Consider the following 21,283-nt stretch of genomic DNA (forward strand, 5'->3'; position numbering starts at 1 on the left):
AATCAGTTTTATTAACCATGCTTCCCAACTATCTATATGAAAGATTTAGATAATATTTTGATAAAACCTATGATAATAAATCTGTGTTATAGAATTCAGTGAGAGGAAACTAAATATCTAGGAGTCCTAAATTTTTGTTCTTATAATCTTAAGTATATTTCTTTTTTTTAATTTTAGAAAGGTTTTATTCATTTTCAGTTTTACAATATTTTGCCCCAATCTTGCTTCCCTTTCCCCACCCCACACAGAAGGCAGTTTGTTAGTCATTACATCATTCCCATATGTGCATTGATCTAATTTGAATGTAATGAGAGAGAAATCATATCCTCAAAGAAGAAACATAGTATAAGATATAGCAAAATTACATAAGACAATTTTTAAAAAAAATTAAATTAAAGGTACATAGAAAGTCTTTGGTCTTTGTTCAAACTCCACAATTCTTTCTCAAGATACAGATGTAGATATCCCAGAACTGTGCCTGATTGATGCCCTGTTGGTATGAGCAAGTCAATTAAGGTTGATCATCACTCCCATGTTGCTGTTAGGGTGTTCAATGTTCTTCTGGTTCTGCTCATGTTACTCAGCATCAATTCACACAAATCCTTTCAGGCTTCCCTGAATTCCCTCCTGGTTTCTAATAGAACAATTAGTGTTCCATCACATACATATACCACAGTTTGTTATGCCATTCCCCAATTGATGGCCATTCCCTCAGTTTCCATTTCTTTGCCACCACAAAGAGAGCTGCTATGAACATTTTGTACAAATGATGTTTTTGCCCTTTGTCATAATCTCTTCAGGGTATAGACCCACTAGTGCCATTGCTGGATCAAAGGGTATGCACATTTTTGTTGCCTTTTGGGCGTAATTCCAAATTGCTCTCCAGAAACGTTGAAGGAATTCACAACTCCACCAACCCTTCTAACATTGATCATTGTCCTTTCTGGTCATATTGGCCAGTCTGAGAGGTGTGAGGTGGTACCTCAGAGATGTTTTAATTTGCAATTCTGTAATAATTAGTGATTTAGAGCATTTTTTCATATGACTATGGATTGCTTTTATTTCCTCTTCTGTAAATTGCCTTTGCATATCCTTTGACCATTTGTCAACTGGGGAATGGCTTGTCTTTTTTTTAAAAAATTGACTCAGTTATCTGTATATTTTAGATATATTTTAGATCCTTAGTCTGATCCTGTATATCCTTTGTCAGAAACCCTAGTTGTAAAATTTTTTTCCCAATTTACTACATTTCTTTTGATCTTGGCTAGAATGATCTTATCTGTGCAAAAACTTTTAATTAATGTAATAAAAATTATCTAGTTTGTTTTTAATGATTTTCTCCATCTCTTCCTTGATCATAAATTGCTCCCCTTTCCATAGATCTGACAGGTAAACTATTCCTTGATCTTCAAGTTTGCTTATATTATTGTTTTTTATGTCTAGATCCTGTATCCATTTTGATCTTATCTTGGTATAGGGTGTGAGGTGTTGGTCTAATCTAAGTTTCTTCCATACCAACTTCCAATTTTTCCATCAGCTTTTATCAAAGAAGAGTTTTTATGTAAATAGCTGGACTCTTTGGGTTTGTTAAACAGCAGATTACTATAATCATTTCCTGCTATTGCACCTCGTCTATTCCACTGGCCCACCACTCTATTTCTTAGCCAGTACTAGACAGTTTTAATGACTGATGCTTTATAATATAAATCTGGTAGGGCTAAGTCACCTTCTTTTGCACTTTTTTTCATTAGATCTCTGGAGATTCTTGACTTTTTATTTCTCCATATGAAGATACTTAAATTTTTTTCTAACTCATCAAAGTAAATTTTGGGAATTTTGATTGGTAGAGCACTAAACAAGTAGTTTAATTTTGGTAGAATTGTCATTTTTATTTTATTATCTTGGTGTATCCATGAGCAGTTGATATTTGCCCAGTTATTTAAGTCTGATTCTTTTTTTGTGAGAAGTGTTTTGTAATTGTTTTCAAAAAGTTTCTGAGTCTGCCTTGACAGGTAGGAAAACTGTCAGTATAATTAATCATATCAATAGCAAGCCTATCAAACCTATAAAATACCGGTCTGAAATTACTTTGAATGGGATTTGTCTTTCCAGCTCTTTCTGCTGCATCTTGCTAGTCATATATAGAAATGTTGAGGATTTATGAGAGTTTATCCTGTAACTTTGCTAAATTTGATAATTATTTCTAGTAGCTTTTCAGATGATTTTTTGGGATTCTCTAGGTATACCATTATGTGATCTTCAAAGAATGAGAATTTTGTCTCTTCCTTCCCTATTCTAATTCCTTGATTTCTTTTTCTTCTCTTATTGCAGAAGCTAACATTTCTAATATGATATTGAATAGTAGTGGTGATAGTGGGCAACCTTGTTTCACCCCTGATCTTATTGGGAATGCTTCTAGCCTAACCCCAATGCATATATTTCTTGTTGATGGTTTCAGATAGATACTGTTTATTATTCTAAGGAACAAATCATTATTTCTACACTTTCTAGCATTTTTAGTAAGAATGGGTGCTGTATTTTGTCAAAAGCTTTTTCAGCATCTATTGATATATTCTTATGATTTCTGATAGGTTTGCTATTGATATAATTAATTATACTGACAGTTTTCCTAATATTGAACCAACTCTACATTCCTGGGATAAATCCTACTTGGTTATAATATATTATCCCAGTGATAACTTGTTGTAATCATTTTGCTAAGATTTTATTTAAGATTTTTGCATCTAAATTCATCAGAGAGATAGGTCTATAATTTTCTTTCTTTGTCTTAACTCTTCCTGGTTTAGGTCTCGGCACTATATTGGTGTCATAGAAAGAGTTAGGCAGAATTCTGTCTTCACCTATTTTTCCAAATACTTTATATAGAATTGGAACCAGTTGTTCCTTAAATTGATAGAATTCACTTGTGAATCCATCTGGCCCTGGAGATATTTTCTTTTTTTTTTTAATAGTTGAATTCTTTATTAACACATATACATTTATTTGTCTTCTGGCTTGTTGAAGCAGTAGGTTAGACAACACTTGCCACAATAATGCCTGTCAAAATGGCTAGCCATAAAGACTCCAGCACCACATTCATCAGAAGGGCATTCCCGTCGAAGACGGCTAATCTTGCCATTCTCATCAACCTTATAGTACTTCAGAACAGCAAGTTTAACCTTCTTTCTCTTATGTTTGTTCTTTTTGGGAGTGGTGTAAGACTTCTTCTTTCTCTTCTTGGCACCACCCAGAAGTCTCAGAACAAGATGAAGGGTAGACTCCTTCTGAATGTTGTAGTCAGACAAAGTCCGTCCATCTTCCAATTGTTTGCCAGTAAAAATCAATCTTTGTTGGTCAGGGGAATACCTTCCTTATCTTGGATCTTGGCTTTGACATTTTCGATGGTATCAGACGGTTCAACCTCGAGGGTGATGGTCTTCCCCATCAGCATCTTCACGAAAATCTGCATCGCGCCGCTGGGTCCACCCGCTGATGGTGGATCCGAAACCTGGAGATATTTTCTTAGGGAGTTCAATAATGGCTTGATGATTTTTTTTCCTGAGATAGGGTTATTTAAATATTCAATTTCCTCTTCATTTAACCTGGGCAATTTATATTTTTGTAAATATTCATCCATTTCATTTAAATTATCAAATTTATTGACATAGAATTGGGCAAAATAATTCCAAATTATCACTTTAATTTCCTCTTCATTGGTAGTGAGTTCACCTTTTTCATTTATGATACTAGCAATTTTGTTTTCTTTTTTCTTTTTTTTAATCAAATTGAACAGAGGTTTATCAATTTTATTTTATTTGCATAAAACCAGCTCTTGCTTTTATTTATTAGTTCAATAGAAATTCTGAAACTGAAAATATATTTCTTTTAAATAAATAAATTTAAAGTGAAAAAAATAATGTTTTATTTTAAATCAGGACTTACTGTAAATTTGCAAGGATGGGAATTATTCCCTGTGATCCTAAAAGAAACTCAATTTCTTACATTTACATAACATATCAAAAACCTTAATCTACTATTGTCAATAATTATTGGCAATTAAAAACAATGTAATAGGCATTATGGAATTCAACAATGCCACCTACTGGTCAAAACAATATATATATATATATATATATATATATATACCAATAGATATAGCTATCTATAGCTATCTATCTAACTATCTATCTATAAATATATATATATATATATATATATATATATATATATATAATGGATAGTAGAATTTGAAGAAGAAGAAAAAGGAGGATCAATTTTTTAAACAACTATAACTGTGTTGAATCCAAATCCCTTATTCTTCAAGTAAGGTCCAAAGATATCAAATTCCTTGTTCAGTGTCATTTTTGCAGGATTTTAATCTAGTTTTTCCATTTTTATTTTCTACTTTATATGGTCTGTATTTAAAAAAGTGTCAAAGAAGGGGTAATTAAAATAATGCTGGACTTGAAGTCACGGCAATGGGTTTAAATTTTAACTTTTCAGCTTTTAGACTGTATGAACTAGAATGAGTTACTTGACTTTTTCTTGACCTTAGTTTCTACATCTGTAAAATTAAGATGGTTCCTAGATTCCATTTTCATCTATAAAATTCGATGAACTTTGAAGATTTTTTCATTATTCTCTCTTTTTATTTTCTTTAAATATCTTGAACTATATGGATTCAACTTAGTTCTAACTTCAATGCAGATATTACTACAGGGGAAAAATTTACTATCACTAATCTCTTCTCAAATTCATATTTTCTCAGTGAAAAGTGAATTAAAGGGATATTATGAAATTCTTCCTGGGAACAATGTTAAATCTTTAGCTAAAAATACTTACTGTGGAGTGGGTGATAAAGATTTCTCTCACACTAGAGGTGATTTCCATGGAAATAAACCAGTCCTGACAAGATGATAATGAAAATAGGAGAAATGGGATGAAGGCAGCAATTTATATCAATAAAGATGTCACAAGTAGAAAATGGCACATGATGGTTGTGTGTATTTTCCATGAAGCAGCTATTTATATTTTTTTTAATCTTCAAATATATTGAAATAAAAAAATCTAACTGGTTTGACTAAACAATGAATTAGTAAAAGTCCTATTATGGCCAAATGAGTAGATTTCTGATTCTAATATTTAATAAATGTCCCCCCAAAATACGTCCCAACTCTTAAATTATGTTATTCCATGATTCTGGAATGCTGTTCTTAGGTGGCAATATATAACCCCCTCTGCATGTATATTATTCAGTTTTTGAGGAACTTTAAATTTTGAGGGACTATTATCTTTAATTCTTTGAAGACTGGAATTTCATGACTGGTAGTCTTTTAGTTTCTGGGAAAAAATTGTTCTGTTAAAAATATTTAGGGTATCACTACTTATTAGAGAAATGCAAATTAAAGTCTCTCTCTGAGGTACCACCTCAAACCTCTCAGACTGGCCAATATGACCAGAAAGGACAATAATCAATACTGGAAGGGATGTGGGAAATATGTGACACTAATGGATTGTTGGTGGAACTGTGAGCTCCTCCAATCTTTCTGGAGAGCAATTTGGAATTACGCCCAAAGGGCAACAAAAATGTGCATACCCTTTGATCCAGCAAAGACCACTCCTGGGTCTATACCCTAAAGAGATTGCAAAATAGGGTAAAAACATCACTTGTACAAAAATATTCATAGTAGCCCTGTTTGTGGTGGCAAAGAATTGGAAATTAAGTGAATGTCCTTCAATTAGGGAAAAGCTTAACACACTGTGTTTTTTGTGCTTCATGGAACACTATTATTCTATTAGAAACGAGGAGGGGTGGGAATTTAGGTAAACCTGGAAGGATTTGCATGAACTGATGCTGAGTGAGATGAGCAGAACCAGAAGAACATTTCACACCCTAACAGCAACATGGGAGTGATGGTTAATCTTAATGGACTTGCTCATTCCATCAGTGCAACAATTAGGCACAATTTGGGGGGATCTGCAATGGAGAATACCATCTGAATCCAGAGAAAGAATTGTGGAGTTTGAACAAAGACAAAAGACTATTACCTTTAATTAAAAAAAATTGTTATTATGTAAGTTTGTAAGTTCAGTCATGCCTGAAATCCTCCAGACCTCGTTTGAGGAATTTTGTTGGGGCAAAAACGCTAGAAGGTTTACCAATTCCTTATCAAATACATTCTACAAATAAGGAAATTGAAATATACAGGTTTAAGTGTCTTGCCCAGGGTCACACAGCTGGTAAATATTTGAAGCTAGATTTAGACCCATGAAGATAAGTCCTTCTGATGCCAAGCCTAGTAGTATATCCAAAGCCATGGAAAGAAATTTAAACATCATCTCATTTAATTCCTGCATGTTGTAGATGAGGAAACTGAGGTCATTTGAAGTTAAATAACTTGTTCAAGGTCTCACAGATATTGAGTGAAAGAAGTTATTAACTAGGAATTTAACTTTTTTCCATTTTTAGATGGATCTAATTTTTAGGAAAATTTCTATATTATATTGCATTCAAATTTGCCTCTCATTTCAATTTTCAATTAATTGTCCCCTTTTCTACCTTCTGGGGCCAATATAAACCAATTTAATCACTTTTACAATTGCTAGTCCCCAGTTAAGGGTATACAGCCTTTATATCCAATCCCACTCCACCTTCAACATTTCTCTTCTCCAGGCTAACCAACCTCACTTCTTTTAATTGGACTCAAGGTCCTTCATCATCTTGGCTGTCTGGTTATCAAAGTTCTGCAATTTAACAATATGTTCTGAAAATGTGACCTTCTGAGATTGATAAAAGATCTGTGATATGACCATAACGATCAGGACAAATTACAAATGGAATATTTGCTGGAATTACCACCAGGCAATATGTCTTCTAATTTACTTTTTCTGATTATAATTTACAGACAGCTAGTTGGTACAGTAAATATAGTGTTGGTCCTGGAATCAGGAAGACCTGAGTTCATATCTGTTCTCAGACCCTTGCTAAGTGATCCTGGACAAGTCAGGATCAGGAAAGTTTGTTTTAGTTTCTTCATCTGTAAAATGATCTAGAGAAGAAAATGAAAAAAAAAAACCATTCTAGTATCTTTTCTAAGAAAACTCCAATTGGGGTCAAAAAGAGTTGGATACAATTGAAAAGACTGAACACAAATTATAATTTGAAAGAAAAGTAAAAACATAGAGACCAAGAAGTGGTTCTTCTCCTTAAATTTATCAAATTTTGCTGAAAGTAATTCTCAAAGAAAAAATTATTCTCTATAGATCATAATCTCTCTTAATTCCCCAATTTATGAAGACAGTAAAAAGATCAAAGTCTTTTCTAGAATTAGTACTCACACAAATCCAACTAAAATATTTGCTAGCCAAAACACAAGACTAACAAATAATTTTAAAACTATCAAATATGAATGATACTTGTGGGAAGTATCCTTGTGGCTATAAAAGACTATTTTTTTCAAGAATAAAGAATTACTTAAGAAAATGGATTATAATATATTTTTATTTATTTCTATGGAAGAGGAAGTATTCTTAAGGAAGAATACAATGAAAATCAAATAAACAAACATTGGATAAAATGATGTGCTGAAAAAATGTATAGGTCTATGGAAGAATACTCATAATCTATAGTATTAAAATCATTTTAACCTATGGTGAGGCAAAAATGGAAATCAATAAACACTCATTTAAAACAAAAAAGTAAAATCATTTTAAAAGAAAATCTCCTTGGCTATAATAAGATCAAGCAGCTAATCTCTTTAAGAATTGCAAAATTATTCTAATTTTTATATAGAAAGATCTTAAAGACTTTAGACATAGGATATAACCACCACCCAAGTTTGCTATAGGGAAAAAAATCTTATAGATTTCATGGCATTGCTATAGAAAGAGAGAGAGGAAATCATTATATTTGACCTCAGGAAGATGTGGTTTCAAGTCTGATTTTTGACACATTACACTCTACATGATCCTGTGACTCTCAGAATCCCAAGCAACTTCCTTGAAGAGAAGGATATTCTCATCAGAGAATATCCTTTTGTTAATGAAATCATAGTTCACACTTATTATTTCTGGTTTTTTAAACTACAATAATAGAGGGGTGGTTTTTATACTTATTCATATTAGTACTCATTTTCTTCATTTTGTTATAAAAACCTTATATTTAAGATTAATTTTGAAGATTCATATGACTACAAATGCAACTTCTATGTACACCAGACATAGCACTGGTCTTGGAGACAGGATGTCTGAGTTCAAATCCAGCCTTAGACACTTGATACTTAGTAGCTGTGTGGCAAGTCACTTAACCCCAATGCTTCTTGAATAAATGCATGGAAGACTACAGAATCACAAAATCTTAAGAGTGAGAAGTGACCTAAGAGACTATCTAGTTTTTTGTTTTTTTTTGTTTAGTTTTGCTAGGCAATGGGGTTAAGTGACTTGACCAAGGTCACACAGTTTGATAATTATTAAGTGTCTGAGCTGAAATTTAAACTCAAGTCCTCCTGACTCCAAGGCTGATGCTCTATCCACCAAGCCACCTTACTGCCCCCAAGACCATATAGTTCAACCCATACCAAAATGTGAATGCTGTACAACTTACCACTGAATCAAGCAAGTGCCAAGAAATATATATATACATATATGTATATATATATGAATTATGAGGGGAAAATTATAAATTTAGTAAAAAATTATAAATTAATAGTAAATGACATTTATAATGAAAACAGAATTTTTTAAAAAAAAATTTAAATACTCTCAAGAAACACTCAAATTTTAATGGAGAAGGATGGTGTTAGTTTAACTGATAATCTCAGAAAAATCCTGAGACTAGTCAGCTTCTTCAGGTCCTAGCAAACACAGAACAAAAGAGAAAATAAAAAGAAACTTTTCTAATTATATTCTACACACACACACACACACACACACACACACACAGAACCCCCTTCAATCCAAATACTTTCGACACTTAGAATGTGATTAAAAACTCACTTCTCACTTACCACTTTTTCAGATACCAATACATGTATACACATGGACCTTTCTATTGACTTGAATGTGGCAAGTGCTGTCCACTAAAGAATGATGTAAAGTTCAGCCAGAACAAACACAAGGGAGGAAGACTATCTTCCTGCCATAACTTTATATAACATTATTGTTTCCCCTGAACTCTTCAGATTTCCTGCAGGTAAGAGACCCTTGGAGTATACTCAGCCTAGCAAGAACTCTTAACAGGAATTGGACATGAGTTCCTACCAATGAAGATACAAAAAAGCCAGGTAATTTCAGTGAAATGATTGTGGTAAGGTGTTCAACAGGCAGTTCAGACTTATAGTCCACATTGAAATATATACAGAGAAGTCATGTTACAGGGTCCTGCTGCTTGGAATGATGGATTTTGTTTGAAGTTGAAACAACACCTGTAGCATATAAAGTGTGATTATTAAATATAAACTCAGAATCAAAGAGTTTATTACAATTGAAAAGGACTTTAGATTTTATCTAGTCCATTCTCTCCTGGAACTTCAGACTTTATTTGAATTACTCTCACTGTAATTGCCAAACATTAAATCATAGTTTTACCTAGAGTCAGACAATTACAATTTTTTTTAATTTCATCTACTAAGAACTGTTAAATCTAAAAGAATAAAAAGAAAAGTAAAAAATATTCCTGCTCTCAAGGAGTTCACACTCTAAAGAGAGTGTCATCAGGAAAACAACTGTGATAGAGAGACAAAACAAGACAGATAAGATATTTACATATATACATAAATTATATATAATTACATAAATTATATATATATGTGTGTTCATAAACACATATGTACATACACATGTATGTGCGTATTTTGCTTATATGATGGATGATGCTTCCAAAGAGGAAGACTGATAAAACTAGATGGTAGAACACCCCAAGACATAGCACAGCACAAGAAGAAAGAAGCAGAGGAATATAAAGCAAGCAAGTTTTTTCAAAGAGAAATACAGTGTAAGAGGGACAGACAAGGAGGTTTGAAACAAATCAGGTTCACCGGAATTCCTAGTGGAATAAATAAAAGACACAAAAACCAGTGGAGTCTGGTAAGCTTTCAAAAGTTTCCTATCTGATTCCAGCAGGACTAGACATGGGAGGAGGGAATAAGTAGCTTGGACCTGGTGTGCAAAGAAAGGTTTGAGGTGATTGCTGTGATTCATGCTGAGCTGGGGGCAGAGGAAATATAGGACATTATCAGTGAGTTCAAACAACCCACTGATGGACAAAAGACTTTTGACTGAGTGACTCAAAGAAATTGAACTCCCCCTGCTTCTTCAGTTAGTGAAATGGGAAGGCTGCTGAGATTCTTACATATGTTGCATGAAAATTTAACAAGATTTAGTCAAAGATCAGGGGGAAAAAGTGATACCCTTGAAATTCACTTATTAATAACTTTGACTTATAAAGCTATGTCTTTGAGAAAATAGGATAAATGAAAATCTATTTTAGGTTTCTGGAGAATATTGAAATATTTGCAAGGGAGAGATGAAGATGAGATCATCAAATAAAAGGAAGAAAATATAGAGAACTAAATATTAAATATACCAAGAATAAAATCATTTCAATGTGAGAAAAGAAAATTAGAGAAAATTTGGAAAAGAAGTCATTTTGTTAATTAATTAGAAGGCATAGAAGAATAGTCCTATATATTGAGCAAATATGAGCAAAATACATGAACTTATATGAACAATACAATTATATTTTAAAAATTGATTTTTTTCTAATGCCATGGACCAATAAATCAGATTATCAGTTGCTTAATAAAGGCTGAAATAGCTGGACACTCCTCAAATAAAGATTTTTTTTTGGTATGTGCTTTGTAAAATCTTTAGGTTCATTTCAATGTATTCTTTTAGGAAAAACATCATAAATATATATATATATATATATATATATATATATTTATGATATTTTGAGTGATATGACCAAATGAACTCCACGGTATAAGTTCATAAATGTATCAGTTTGGAACATATGTGCTCCTAATTCATTTTTATAAGACAATATTTATCTCTGGAATCATTGAGTCATCATTTGAACATGAGGTATATTTCCTTCTTCCCTCCCTTTCTCCTTCTCTTTCTCTTTCTCTCCCTCCCTTCTTCTTTCCATCCCTTCCTCCATCCCTCCCTCCACCCTCTCTCCCTCCCTTTCTTCCTCCCTCCTACCTTTCCTTCATTCCTTCCCTCTTTTTCTTTCTCTCTTCCTTCCCCCTTTCCTTCCTTCCTTCCTTCCTTCTTTCCTTCCTTCCTTCCTTCTTTCCTTCCTTGCTTCCCCATCCCTCCCCCACCTTCCCTCCCTCCCTCTCTCCCTCCCTCCCTCCCTCCCTTCCTTCCTTCCTTCCTTCCTTCCTTCCTTCCTTCATTCCTTCCTTCCTTCCTTCCTTCCTTCCTTCCTTCCTTCCTTCCTTCCTTTTCTTCCCTTCCTTCCATGCTTCCTACATTATGTGAGAGTCAAGTTACAGTATGTTCAACTGTGGCTGATCCAAACAATACAAGCTCAGAATATTCTGCCTCTAATTAGGCACAAACAGTCCATGTGAACATTTGGGGAAGATTCTCTAAGTTTGTACATCTCACATTTCTTCTGAGCTTCTTCAATTCAGCTTTGCTAATAGAGCACAAGGCCTTCTTTGATTTGGACATAGCATATTGGACAATCTTTTGCTACCCTTACCTTTATCACACAATCAATTCCAAAATTATTTATATAGACCTTCAAAGTGTCCTAGAAGAGCTTCTTCTAACCATCATATGAACTCCCATCTTGCACGAGTTCTCCATTAAATAGCCTTTGAGATATATGTGCATTTGGTATTCAAACAATGTGGTCAGCCCACATTCCTTCTTTTCTTCCTCCCTTCCTTCCTTCTTCCTTTGTTCCTCTCTTCCTTTCTGATGTGTGTGGTTTTGTCCATGCACCCAAGTGTAGAGGCTACCACGTTCTTCTCTACTGTTCTTTCCCCTCATTTCTCCTCTCCTATCCTCAAAATGGAAAATTTCAAAAAAGTCAGGTCACCACAGTCTCCCATAATTAGTACTTGGTTAGCTAGAATTCTCATATTTGACAATCGAAGAACAAAAATACAGGGAAAACTAGGACATTTTCAAAGTTAAAAAGATATTCCCTATGGAAAATAATAATTATAATAATAGTATTATAATGATAATGATGAAAAATATAACAATAATTATAATAATAGCATTTGTTCTCAAAACAGATCAATGACATCAGGGAGGTGATGCCATGACAAGTGATTGAGTTAGATTTGAGTGAGGAGAGACTGTGCTAAGTTACCAGTCTCACTTTCTCTTCCGGGGCCATCTGGGTCCAGTGGCCAGATATGAATTAGGATGACTAAAGATGGCCTTAGGTGTGAAGGAGTCAGGGTTAAGTGACGTGCCCAAGGTCACAAAATTAGTAGGTGTCAAGTGTATGAGGCTGGACTTCAATTCCTGCCCTCCTGAATTCAAGGCTAAAGCTTTATCCAATGTACCACCTAGCTGCTCTTCCCTATGTACAAATTACTGTTGAACTATTCCAATGATGCTATGGGTGTTCAAAGAATACAAAAGTTCTAATTATTCTGAAATAATGGACTCAGTATTTGAATCTGAATGACATCAGACTAAATAAAAGAGATTATTTTACTCAAAGGTAAATAATCCCCCATACTACAGAGGAGAGTGTGGGAAGAGGAAAGAGTTGGAGGTATACTCCTGTCCTAGAAACTGGGGCTAGAAAATCAAGAAAGGACTGCAAATTGGAGGAATAATCAATCATTCATCTTTTATTTCAAAAATAATCTCATAGGTACGTTGGCTATAAAGATACCATTTCTATTACAATTTTAATTTTAGCTTTAAAAGATTGAAAAAGAAACAAAGACTCAAGTCCTCTGTTCTCAATGCAATTGCAGGACTAAGCAAGTTTAGCTAGTGAAATCCCAAGTGTTATAGGCACAGCTAGATTGGACTGATGACTTTAACAGTGTGACAGTAAATCAGACAAACAACCTCTTATATCCTGTGCCACCTGAGGTGAGAAATCTGTAAGCTTCAAAAAAGACTGCAACAAGCATGGTCTAAGTCAGGGAGTTAGACAAAAACCTGAATCAGTTAAGTCACCCTACAGCAAAGTATGCTACTGAAGTGGGAAGGTACTCTCAATGTTGCATATTTCATTTAGTTATTTGCTAAGAGAGCTCCATTATCTCATTGGTATGGATTCCACCAGAGACAATTGTAATCTCTCCATGTCTTCTTTTGTGTGGTTCTTTTATGTCTACTTCTATAAAATCCAAAGAAGAATTACCTATTATGATGGAAGCCTTGCTTTCTTTTAAAGACTAGAAAGGAAAAATGATTTCAGGTACCAACACCACCATCACAACAACAACAGCAGCAACAACAACCTCACATAGATTGGATTAGTGGTCCATATCACCTTATCCAATCTATGTGAGGTTGTTGTTGCTGCTGTTGTTGTGATGGTGGTGTTGGTACTGGTGCTTGGTTGGGTATTTCTCAGACTGAGTGTCCCTATCTCTCCTAGGCTAGAAGTGCAATATCTCCAATTACTCAGTTTTACTACTGATCATTTTACAGAATCAAGTTCTAATGGGTAGTTTAGGCCAAGCTAGGAAATGAGCTTTAATTGCATTGAAATCTATCACCTTCAAACTAGAACACTGGTCTTGGAGTCAAGAAGACAGGAGTTCAAATCCAGCCTCAGACACTTGACTCTTAGCTTTATGACCTTGATGCAGGGAGTTGTAGATGTAGGAGATATTGTGATTAGAAACAAATTTTGTGGAAAGAAAAATATTACCGATGCCTATCTGGAGAAATCTGTTGTTCAAAGTGACTTTATTGTTAAATGTGAATTTGTCATGATGGGAAAGGCCTTAGCTTGTTCCCTTTCCTCTAATTTCCAGTTTCCAGTCTACTTGACCATGGCCCTTGTTGGGTCAAACTTGCTCTGGTGTGACAAGAAATGACATGTTGGACTTAGGGGTCTCACACCTTGGGACAGGAAAGATAAGTACATAGCTTGTCTATTGAAGAATACCTGGAGTCAGGTGCTAGACCACTCTCCAAGTGCCACCCTTGTTCAACCTACTATAGAAGTACATTTAAGTTATCTGGAAGAAAAGAGTCCCTCCTTTTCTCTCTTCTTCACCCTACCTTCACCTTGCAAGGATGGCTATCTCTCTCACTTTCTTTCTAAGCCAGGCCATGTGCTCCTGGCCTCAACCATTGGAGAACCAAGGGCCTCTATACATTTAGCCAAATTAAGCCAGCTCTTATGACTCTCTATCCTTTCCCCCTTAGCCAGGACTCCTGGCTATTTTTCTTTTATTTTCTTGTCTCTTTCACTCAAACCTCTCAGACTCACCTTAAGTCTCTGCTCAGTAATCTCTCCCTGGTTGTTTCTCTCTGTCTGTCTAACAAACCTTGTCTAATTTTTGTTATTCTCCTGCCCTCTGGCAATTTACAATGTGCTTGCTGCTGCTATTCCAGGAGGAAAAAAAGATTTTAATCTGTACCCTTTGCAAGCTTGTATAATAAATCCTGAATCCACGGTTGTGTGTGAATTCTTTCACCATATAAGACCTCTCAATCTTAAATTGGCATACCAACCCCCAGCAACAACCTTGACCAAATCAATTAATACTGATTGCCTCACATCCAAGACCATCTCCAGTTGTCATGATCTATATCTGGCCACTGAACTCAGATGGTTCTGGAAAAGAAAGCGAGTCTTGTGACATAGCACAGTCCCCCTTCACTCAAATCCAGTTCGTGTACTTGTCCTGGCATCACTTCCCTGATGTTGTGGTCTTCTTGGAAAATGAAGAACAAACATCATCATACTAGTTCTGCTAGAACAGCACTCTTCCTCATATTATCCCTTCAAACACTTTTATATATTCTCTCTCTCCCCAAAGACTTGCCTTTTTCAATTGAAACTGATACTTTTTATGGTTTCTTGCCACATATCATTCTTTTTTAATTTAATTTAATTTATTTTATTTTATATTGTTTTGCAAGGCAATGGGGTTAAGTGGCTTGCTAGGTAATTATTAAGTGTCTAAAGCTGGATTTGAACTCAGGTGCTTTTGACTCCACGGCCAGTGCTCTATCCACTGTGCCACCTAGCTGCCACATATCATTCTAATAGCCCTACTCTTATTGCTTTATACTGGATCTATCATTTCATTGACTTGAGAATATTGCATATCTGCATATTCTTCATCCAAAAGGCTTAGAGTTATATAGGGATACTATGAAATTAAATTGCCCATTATCACATATTCCTTAGGTACAGTTAGTGTGACTTAAATCCAGACTTTCCTGATCCTAAGGCCACCTTTCTGTTCACTATATATCAATTCCTCACTCCTTCATAAAATGTCCAGTGAAGTTACTGGAGGACAGAGTGGTTGCTACCTGATTATTTTTATTTGTAAGGATAATGTGTTACAAATCAAATACTTAGGTTCTATTTGTTCTAATATTTCTATTAAATTCTTATTTCCCTCTATGCCATGAGACTGCTTCTTCCTCCTCATCACATCTTTGCTACCTGTACATATTCCTAATCTCCACACATGACTACAATAAATAAATAGATCAATGAAGGACAGATAAACATTTATTTGCTCATTCTCTTAATGGCAAACTTTAATCTATTAAATGCAAAACACCTCCAAACATTGAGTAGCAGGGGTACAACCTGGGACTAGAGAGAACAAATTAATGCCTTATAACAAAATATGAAGCTTCAACTTGGTCTGTGAGTCCCTGGTTTACCCAAGATCTAGATTCATTGAAGGCCATTCCATCCCAATCTTGCCTTACCACCCTCTCATTTTCATTCTGATCATAGTCACAGATTCTAATCCACTTATCTTCTCTGTGGTCCAATCATGTCCTGAAATCTATGTTAATGTCCTAAAACAATAGTCTTTTCTATTTTAATCTTGACAAAGAATAACAGCTTTAAAGGCAAATACAATATTGCAATGATAATTATCATTTTCATTTCTTCTCCTATTCTTCTCCAAAAGTTCCAGTGCACTCTATCATTAGTCACATCTCTTTCTACCTATTCTATTATCTGGAAACAGGGAGAACACAGCCACATCTTCTTTGAGGGTGGAAATCACATAATTATTAATGAAACCAAAGATTTTTCTATTTCAGTAGGCATGTCATACTATAGAAGGAGAAACATAGAAGAAATATTCTCTAGTAAGGAAAGTTATCTATGCCTGTCTGACCCTAATCAGATGTAAATTGATTCCTATTGTTCCATTGTTAAATATAAATCTACAACCTCATCTCATTCCTCCCCACCTCCCACTTACACCCTGTTACCTGATTTTAGTCCTGTAGAAGGGGAGGGATTTCCCCCTTTGCCCATATTCTCCTGGTCCTTTTATGCCCAGGGAGTGGGCAAGACTATAAAAATCCATCCTGGACCTCCCCTCTTGGCCCAGATGTACTTGAGTCTCAGTCCAATCTGAGCTTCTGACTGCTTACCTCTCTCTCTCTCTCTCTCTCTCTCTCTCTCTCTCTCTCTCTCTCTCTCCTTGCCTAGCTTTTTGTTATTCATCACCACTGTCCTCAAGGGAAAAAAAATCTTAATCTATAAACTTTGCAGACTTGAACAATAAATTTTAAATTTATTTCAACTTCACGGCTAAACTTGAATTCTTTTACCTTCAAGACCTCTCAATCTTATTGGTGACACAAATTTCCCCAGTAACAATACCTAGGATTCATGGTGACCTTATGATATTTTCTTAGATTTCTTTGTTGTCAAGTCTGTTCTACTTAAGCAGTTGTACATAAGTTATTTTAAATGTATTAAGATATTTCCTTAAAACACATACTTTCTCCCCTATTCTATGATCTTCAATTATTTAAATCTGTTTAACTTCTTCTTTGACATTGAAAATACCCCTCATAGTCTCAGGCTTTCTAAAGTTCTGTAAATATGCTTTCTATTTCTTTAGCACCTGAAGAAGAGTTAATAGCATCTGGTTGGTACTTCATAAATTCTTTTTGGTTGATTTATTCTTCTATTCATTTAAATTTACTGATAAAATTTTGAATAGTGCACTGCCAACTATACAGTTCCATAATATATATCTAGATCACTGGTTTTCAAACTTTTTCTCTTCCAGTAAAATCTTTTTTGCTTTGAGAAATCATGAAAATCAAATTGTTGATTCCTTAAGTTGTCACCAAATAAGGATGTCCCATAAGTGATCCCTCAATATCCATTATCTCAGTCTTGAAATACTACCATTTCTTTTCACCCTCCTCTATGTCCTCATTCTCTTCTTCCTTTACTTCAGGCTTTGTATCACTGAGGATAAAGCTGTCATTGTAGGGCAGTTGGGTGGTGCAGTGGATAGAGCACTGGCCTTGGAGTTAGTAGGACAAAAGTTTGAATCTAGACTCAGACATTTGACTCTCACTAGCCGTGAGACCTTGGGTAAGTCACTTAACCCAGATTGCCTCAGATGACTCTGGAAGAGAAAGTGAGGGTGGTGCCTTAGCACAACTCCCCCCGACTAAAATCTAACTCATGTGCTTATCATGGCCTCACCCCCCTGATGTCATGGCCTTCTTTGAAATGAAGGACAAACAATATTATGTTATTGTAGTCTGACTGAAAACAAAGTGATTACAGGTAGAAGTGAGGAAATCTTTAAGTGACACATTCTTTGCCATTCTCTTCTGTGATGGTGATGTGTTCATTTTTTTTCACTAAATTAGACTTCTATAGTCGGGGGTTTTTCTATGACTTTTGTTCCTCATTTTGAACTCTGCTCCTGGGTCACAAGGGGTGTTATTCCAGCTTTCTTCTATTAGGGGAGGGGACTACTCATAGACTTTCCATGTTGGGACCTCCAATACTAGAAGTTTGCTTTGCCCAGTCTAGTCTCAATGACTAGGCAAAAATTCTGGGACTTACAAATTGCCATTTACACTGGTATTAGAGTCCTCCCAGCTGACTCCCTGTGTCCAACCTGCTGAGCCAGAAGATGGGAGCCTAGATTACTGATCTTTGCTATTGCTGAGAGCCTCCCACTGGCTTCCTCTAAACCCTGCTGCCCAGTTCTCCCTGCACTGTATTCTGCTCCCTGCTCTGAGCAATACTCCCTCCACTGGAGCACACTCTTTTCTGAAGTCCTTCCAAGGTATCTTAAGCTGGAAAATGTTCTACTCTCTTTTTTGTGGATTCAGTCATTCTAGAATTCATTTAGGAGCTTGAGGAATTGGGCTTTTTTTTTGTTTTTGTCTTGTTTTTTTCCTGAGGGAAGCTGGGGAGAGTTTAGGAATGCTCCTGGCTTCTCTCCACCATCTCTATTCTGCCTCCCTCTGGGAGGCATTCTTTAAAACATTTTGAAAAATTTTCTTTGAAAACAATCTCTCAAAATACATTCTCCAGGGTTCAATCAATCAATAAGTAAACATTTAATAAGCATCTACTATGTGCCAGCCACTCTACTAAGTCCTTTAGATGCAAAAAGAAGGAAAATAAAATTCTGACTCTTAAAGAGCTTTCAATGAAATGGGGAAGACAATATTCAAACAAATATATGAAATGCAAGCTATATACAGGATAAATGGAAAAGAGTTAACAGAGGGAAGGAACTAGAAATAAGAAAGTTGGGAAAGGCTCCCTGTAGAAGATGAGATTTTGGTTTAAACTTAAAGAAATCCAGTGAGGTTGGCAGGCAGAACAGAAGAAGGTAAACATTCCAGGCATGGGTGACAAACAGAGAGAATGAATGGAGCTGAAAGCTAGAATGTCTTATTCATGGAATAACCAAGAGACAAGTGTCACAGGCTGCAGAGAGGTCAGGGAAAATAAGAGTTGAGGAAAAGTCCTTGGATTTTGCAAATAAGTGATCTTTAATAACTTTGGAGTGCCCAGTTTCATTCAGTGGAATGATAAGGTCTGAAATCCTATTGTAAGGTTTTAAGAAGACAGTGAGAGGAATGAATAGATAGGTAAATATGGTTTAAGATGACTTTATCAAGGAACTTATTTACAAAGGACAGAAGGGATAAAATTATAGTTACCAGGGATGGAAGATTCAAGTGAGTTTTTGTTTATTTGTTTATATTTTCCCTTTCAGGACACAGAGAACATTTGACATGATTATAGGAAATATAAAATGAAGCAATAGAGAGGGTAAAATTGAAATAAATGAAGGCATGGGAATGACAAAGACTTTAATTTGTTGGAAGATATGGAATGGACTGGGATCACTTGAGAAAGAAAACAATTAAGTTAAAGGATATCAGGCCAATTATTGAAAGCAATTTGCTATATTTATACTAAGGCCATATTTTATAGGTAGTCTCAATGATATTATCCTTTATACTTTTTTTTTCATTTTGTCCTCAGAGGTATGGTGAAATTCTTAATCATATAATCCATTTAAATTCAGATGAACTACATGATATTTCTCTGATTTTTGTCCTCAGAGGCATGTTAAAATCCTTTTTTCAAATATTCTGCTTAAATTCAGATGAATTATATCTTCGATATTCCTCTGATTTATCAGGAATTCCTTGAAAAAAATTAAAATAGGGGCAGCTAGGTGGCATAGTGGATAAGGCACCAGCCTTGGAGTCAGGAGTACCTGGGTTCAAATCTGGTCTCAGACACTTAATAATTACCTAGCTGTGTGGCCTTGGGCAAGCCACTTAACCCCATTTGCCTTGCAAAAAGCTAAAAAAAAATAGTTTAATTTGGTACTATTATTGTTGGTAAAGATTTGTTGACTCTTAGTGATCATTGCTTTTTAAAATCAATATTCCTAAAATACCTCTTTGGAAATTTGTTTTGTAACTTTATAGCAGACTTTAATATGTCAGTCTATAAATATCAAAACCTATTTTTCTTTTTGTCATTTTGAAAAATTATGATTCACAAGAACTGCCCCTTCTCCATCATTTAACTGTGATGCCCTGAAATGCTTTTCTTACTGTAACCTTCTGTCACATATTCCTTCTATTCTCATTTAAAGGTCAACATGGTCAAAAATCAACTTACTTTTCCTTCTATGACTATAAGAATTTCAAAAAAGTTATTATTGACTGTTTATTAATTTCCTACCTTAACCTCCATGAAATGGTAAAAGAAGTTTTCTCCTATGCTTATCCATTCCAAATTTTTAATTTTCCCATCCTTTAGATCTACATTTATATTGACATATGTGTGTGTGTGAATATCACCATTTTAGTTTTATGCAGCTGGAAAAAATAATAACCAAATTCATGTGAAAGTCAAAAGGCCAAGAATAAAGGAATCAATGAAAAAGTGAAGGAATGTATCCCAGAAATACCAGATTTCAAACTATACTACAGAGTGGTAATCATGAAAAAAAATATGAAACTGGCTAAGAAATAGAGTGGTGAATTAGTGGATTAGATTCGTTAGATTATACATAGTAGTACATGATTTTAGTAATTTAATATTAGATAATCCCGAACATCTAAGTTTTGGGGGTAAAAATTCATCTGACAAAAATTGCTGGGAAAATTGGAAACTATGGGTAGAGACAAGATGACAACGAAAAGAAAGTGTCTGCCTGAGCAATCCTAAATTCCTCTCCAAAGAACTTCAAATAATGCCTCAAAATAAATTCTGGAGGTGGGTCAAGACAACTTAGAAGGTTAACAGGAAAAGTTTATCACACCAGGGTCATGTTGAAACTCAGTTCAGCAAAGGCTGCTTCAGTACAAGAATCCCTTTGCTGGTGCAAGATTTTATTTCATTACCCAGGTTATCATCCTGTATCACAGTTCCAGGACAAAGAGAAGCATTAGCAGTAAAGAATTTGACATTGCAGTGGAAGATGGACCCTGGTCACAGTTCCAGGGCAGAAAAGAGAGCTTATGATTATTCTCAGACAAGAACACAGTCCAGGAGAATAGTAAACATACTCTCCTTAGATCATACCATTTTAGGAAAATCTGAATGTTTATGCTCTCCCACAACTAATTTTTGAAATCAGTTGCAAAAAAACCCTTAAATTTAGGATTAGTATATCATGATACCCTGGAAGCAGATTTCAACTTTATTATAAAGTTAAAAATAAGAGAAGGGAAAGTATATGGAAAAATAAACAAAAAACAATAAAAAAAAGACCCAGATTCAGAAAGTTACTATGGTGACAGGGAAGATCAAAACACAAACTCAGAAAAAAAAAAG

At 34.9% G+C, this 21,283-nt stretch overlaps 1 pseudogene; it reads right to left on the reverse strand.

Moving 5' to 3' along the window:
* Positions 1 to 2,951: 2,951 nt before the first annotated feature.
* Positions 2,952 to 3,496, reverse strand: LOC141490020 (ubiquitin-ribosomal protein eS31 fusion protein-like; annotated as a pseudogene).
* Positions 3,497 to 21,283: the final 17,787 nt, after the last annotated feature.

This window comes from Macrotis lagotis, chromosome 5, assembly GCF_037893015.1.
Source record: "Macrotis lagotis isolate mMagLag1 chromosome 5, bilby.v1.9.chrom.fasta, whole genome shotgun sequence".
Classification (NCBI taxonomy): Eukaryota; Metazoa; Chordata; class Mammalia; order Peramelemorphia; family Peramelidae; genus Macrotis; species Macrotis lagotis.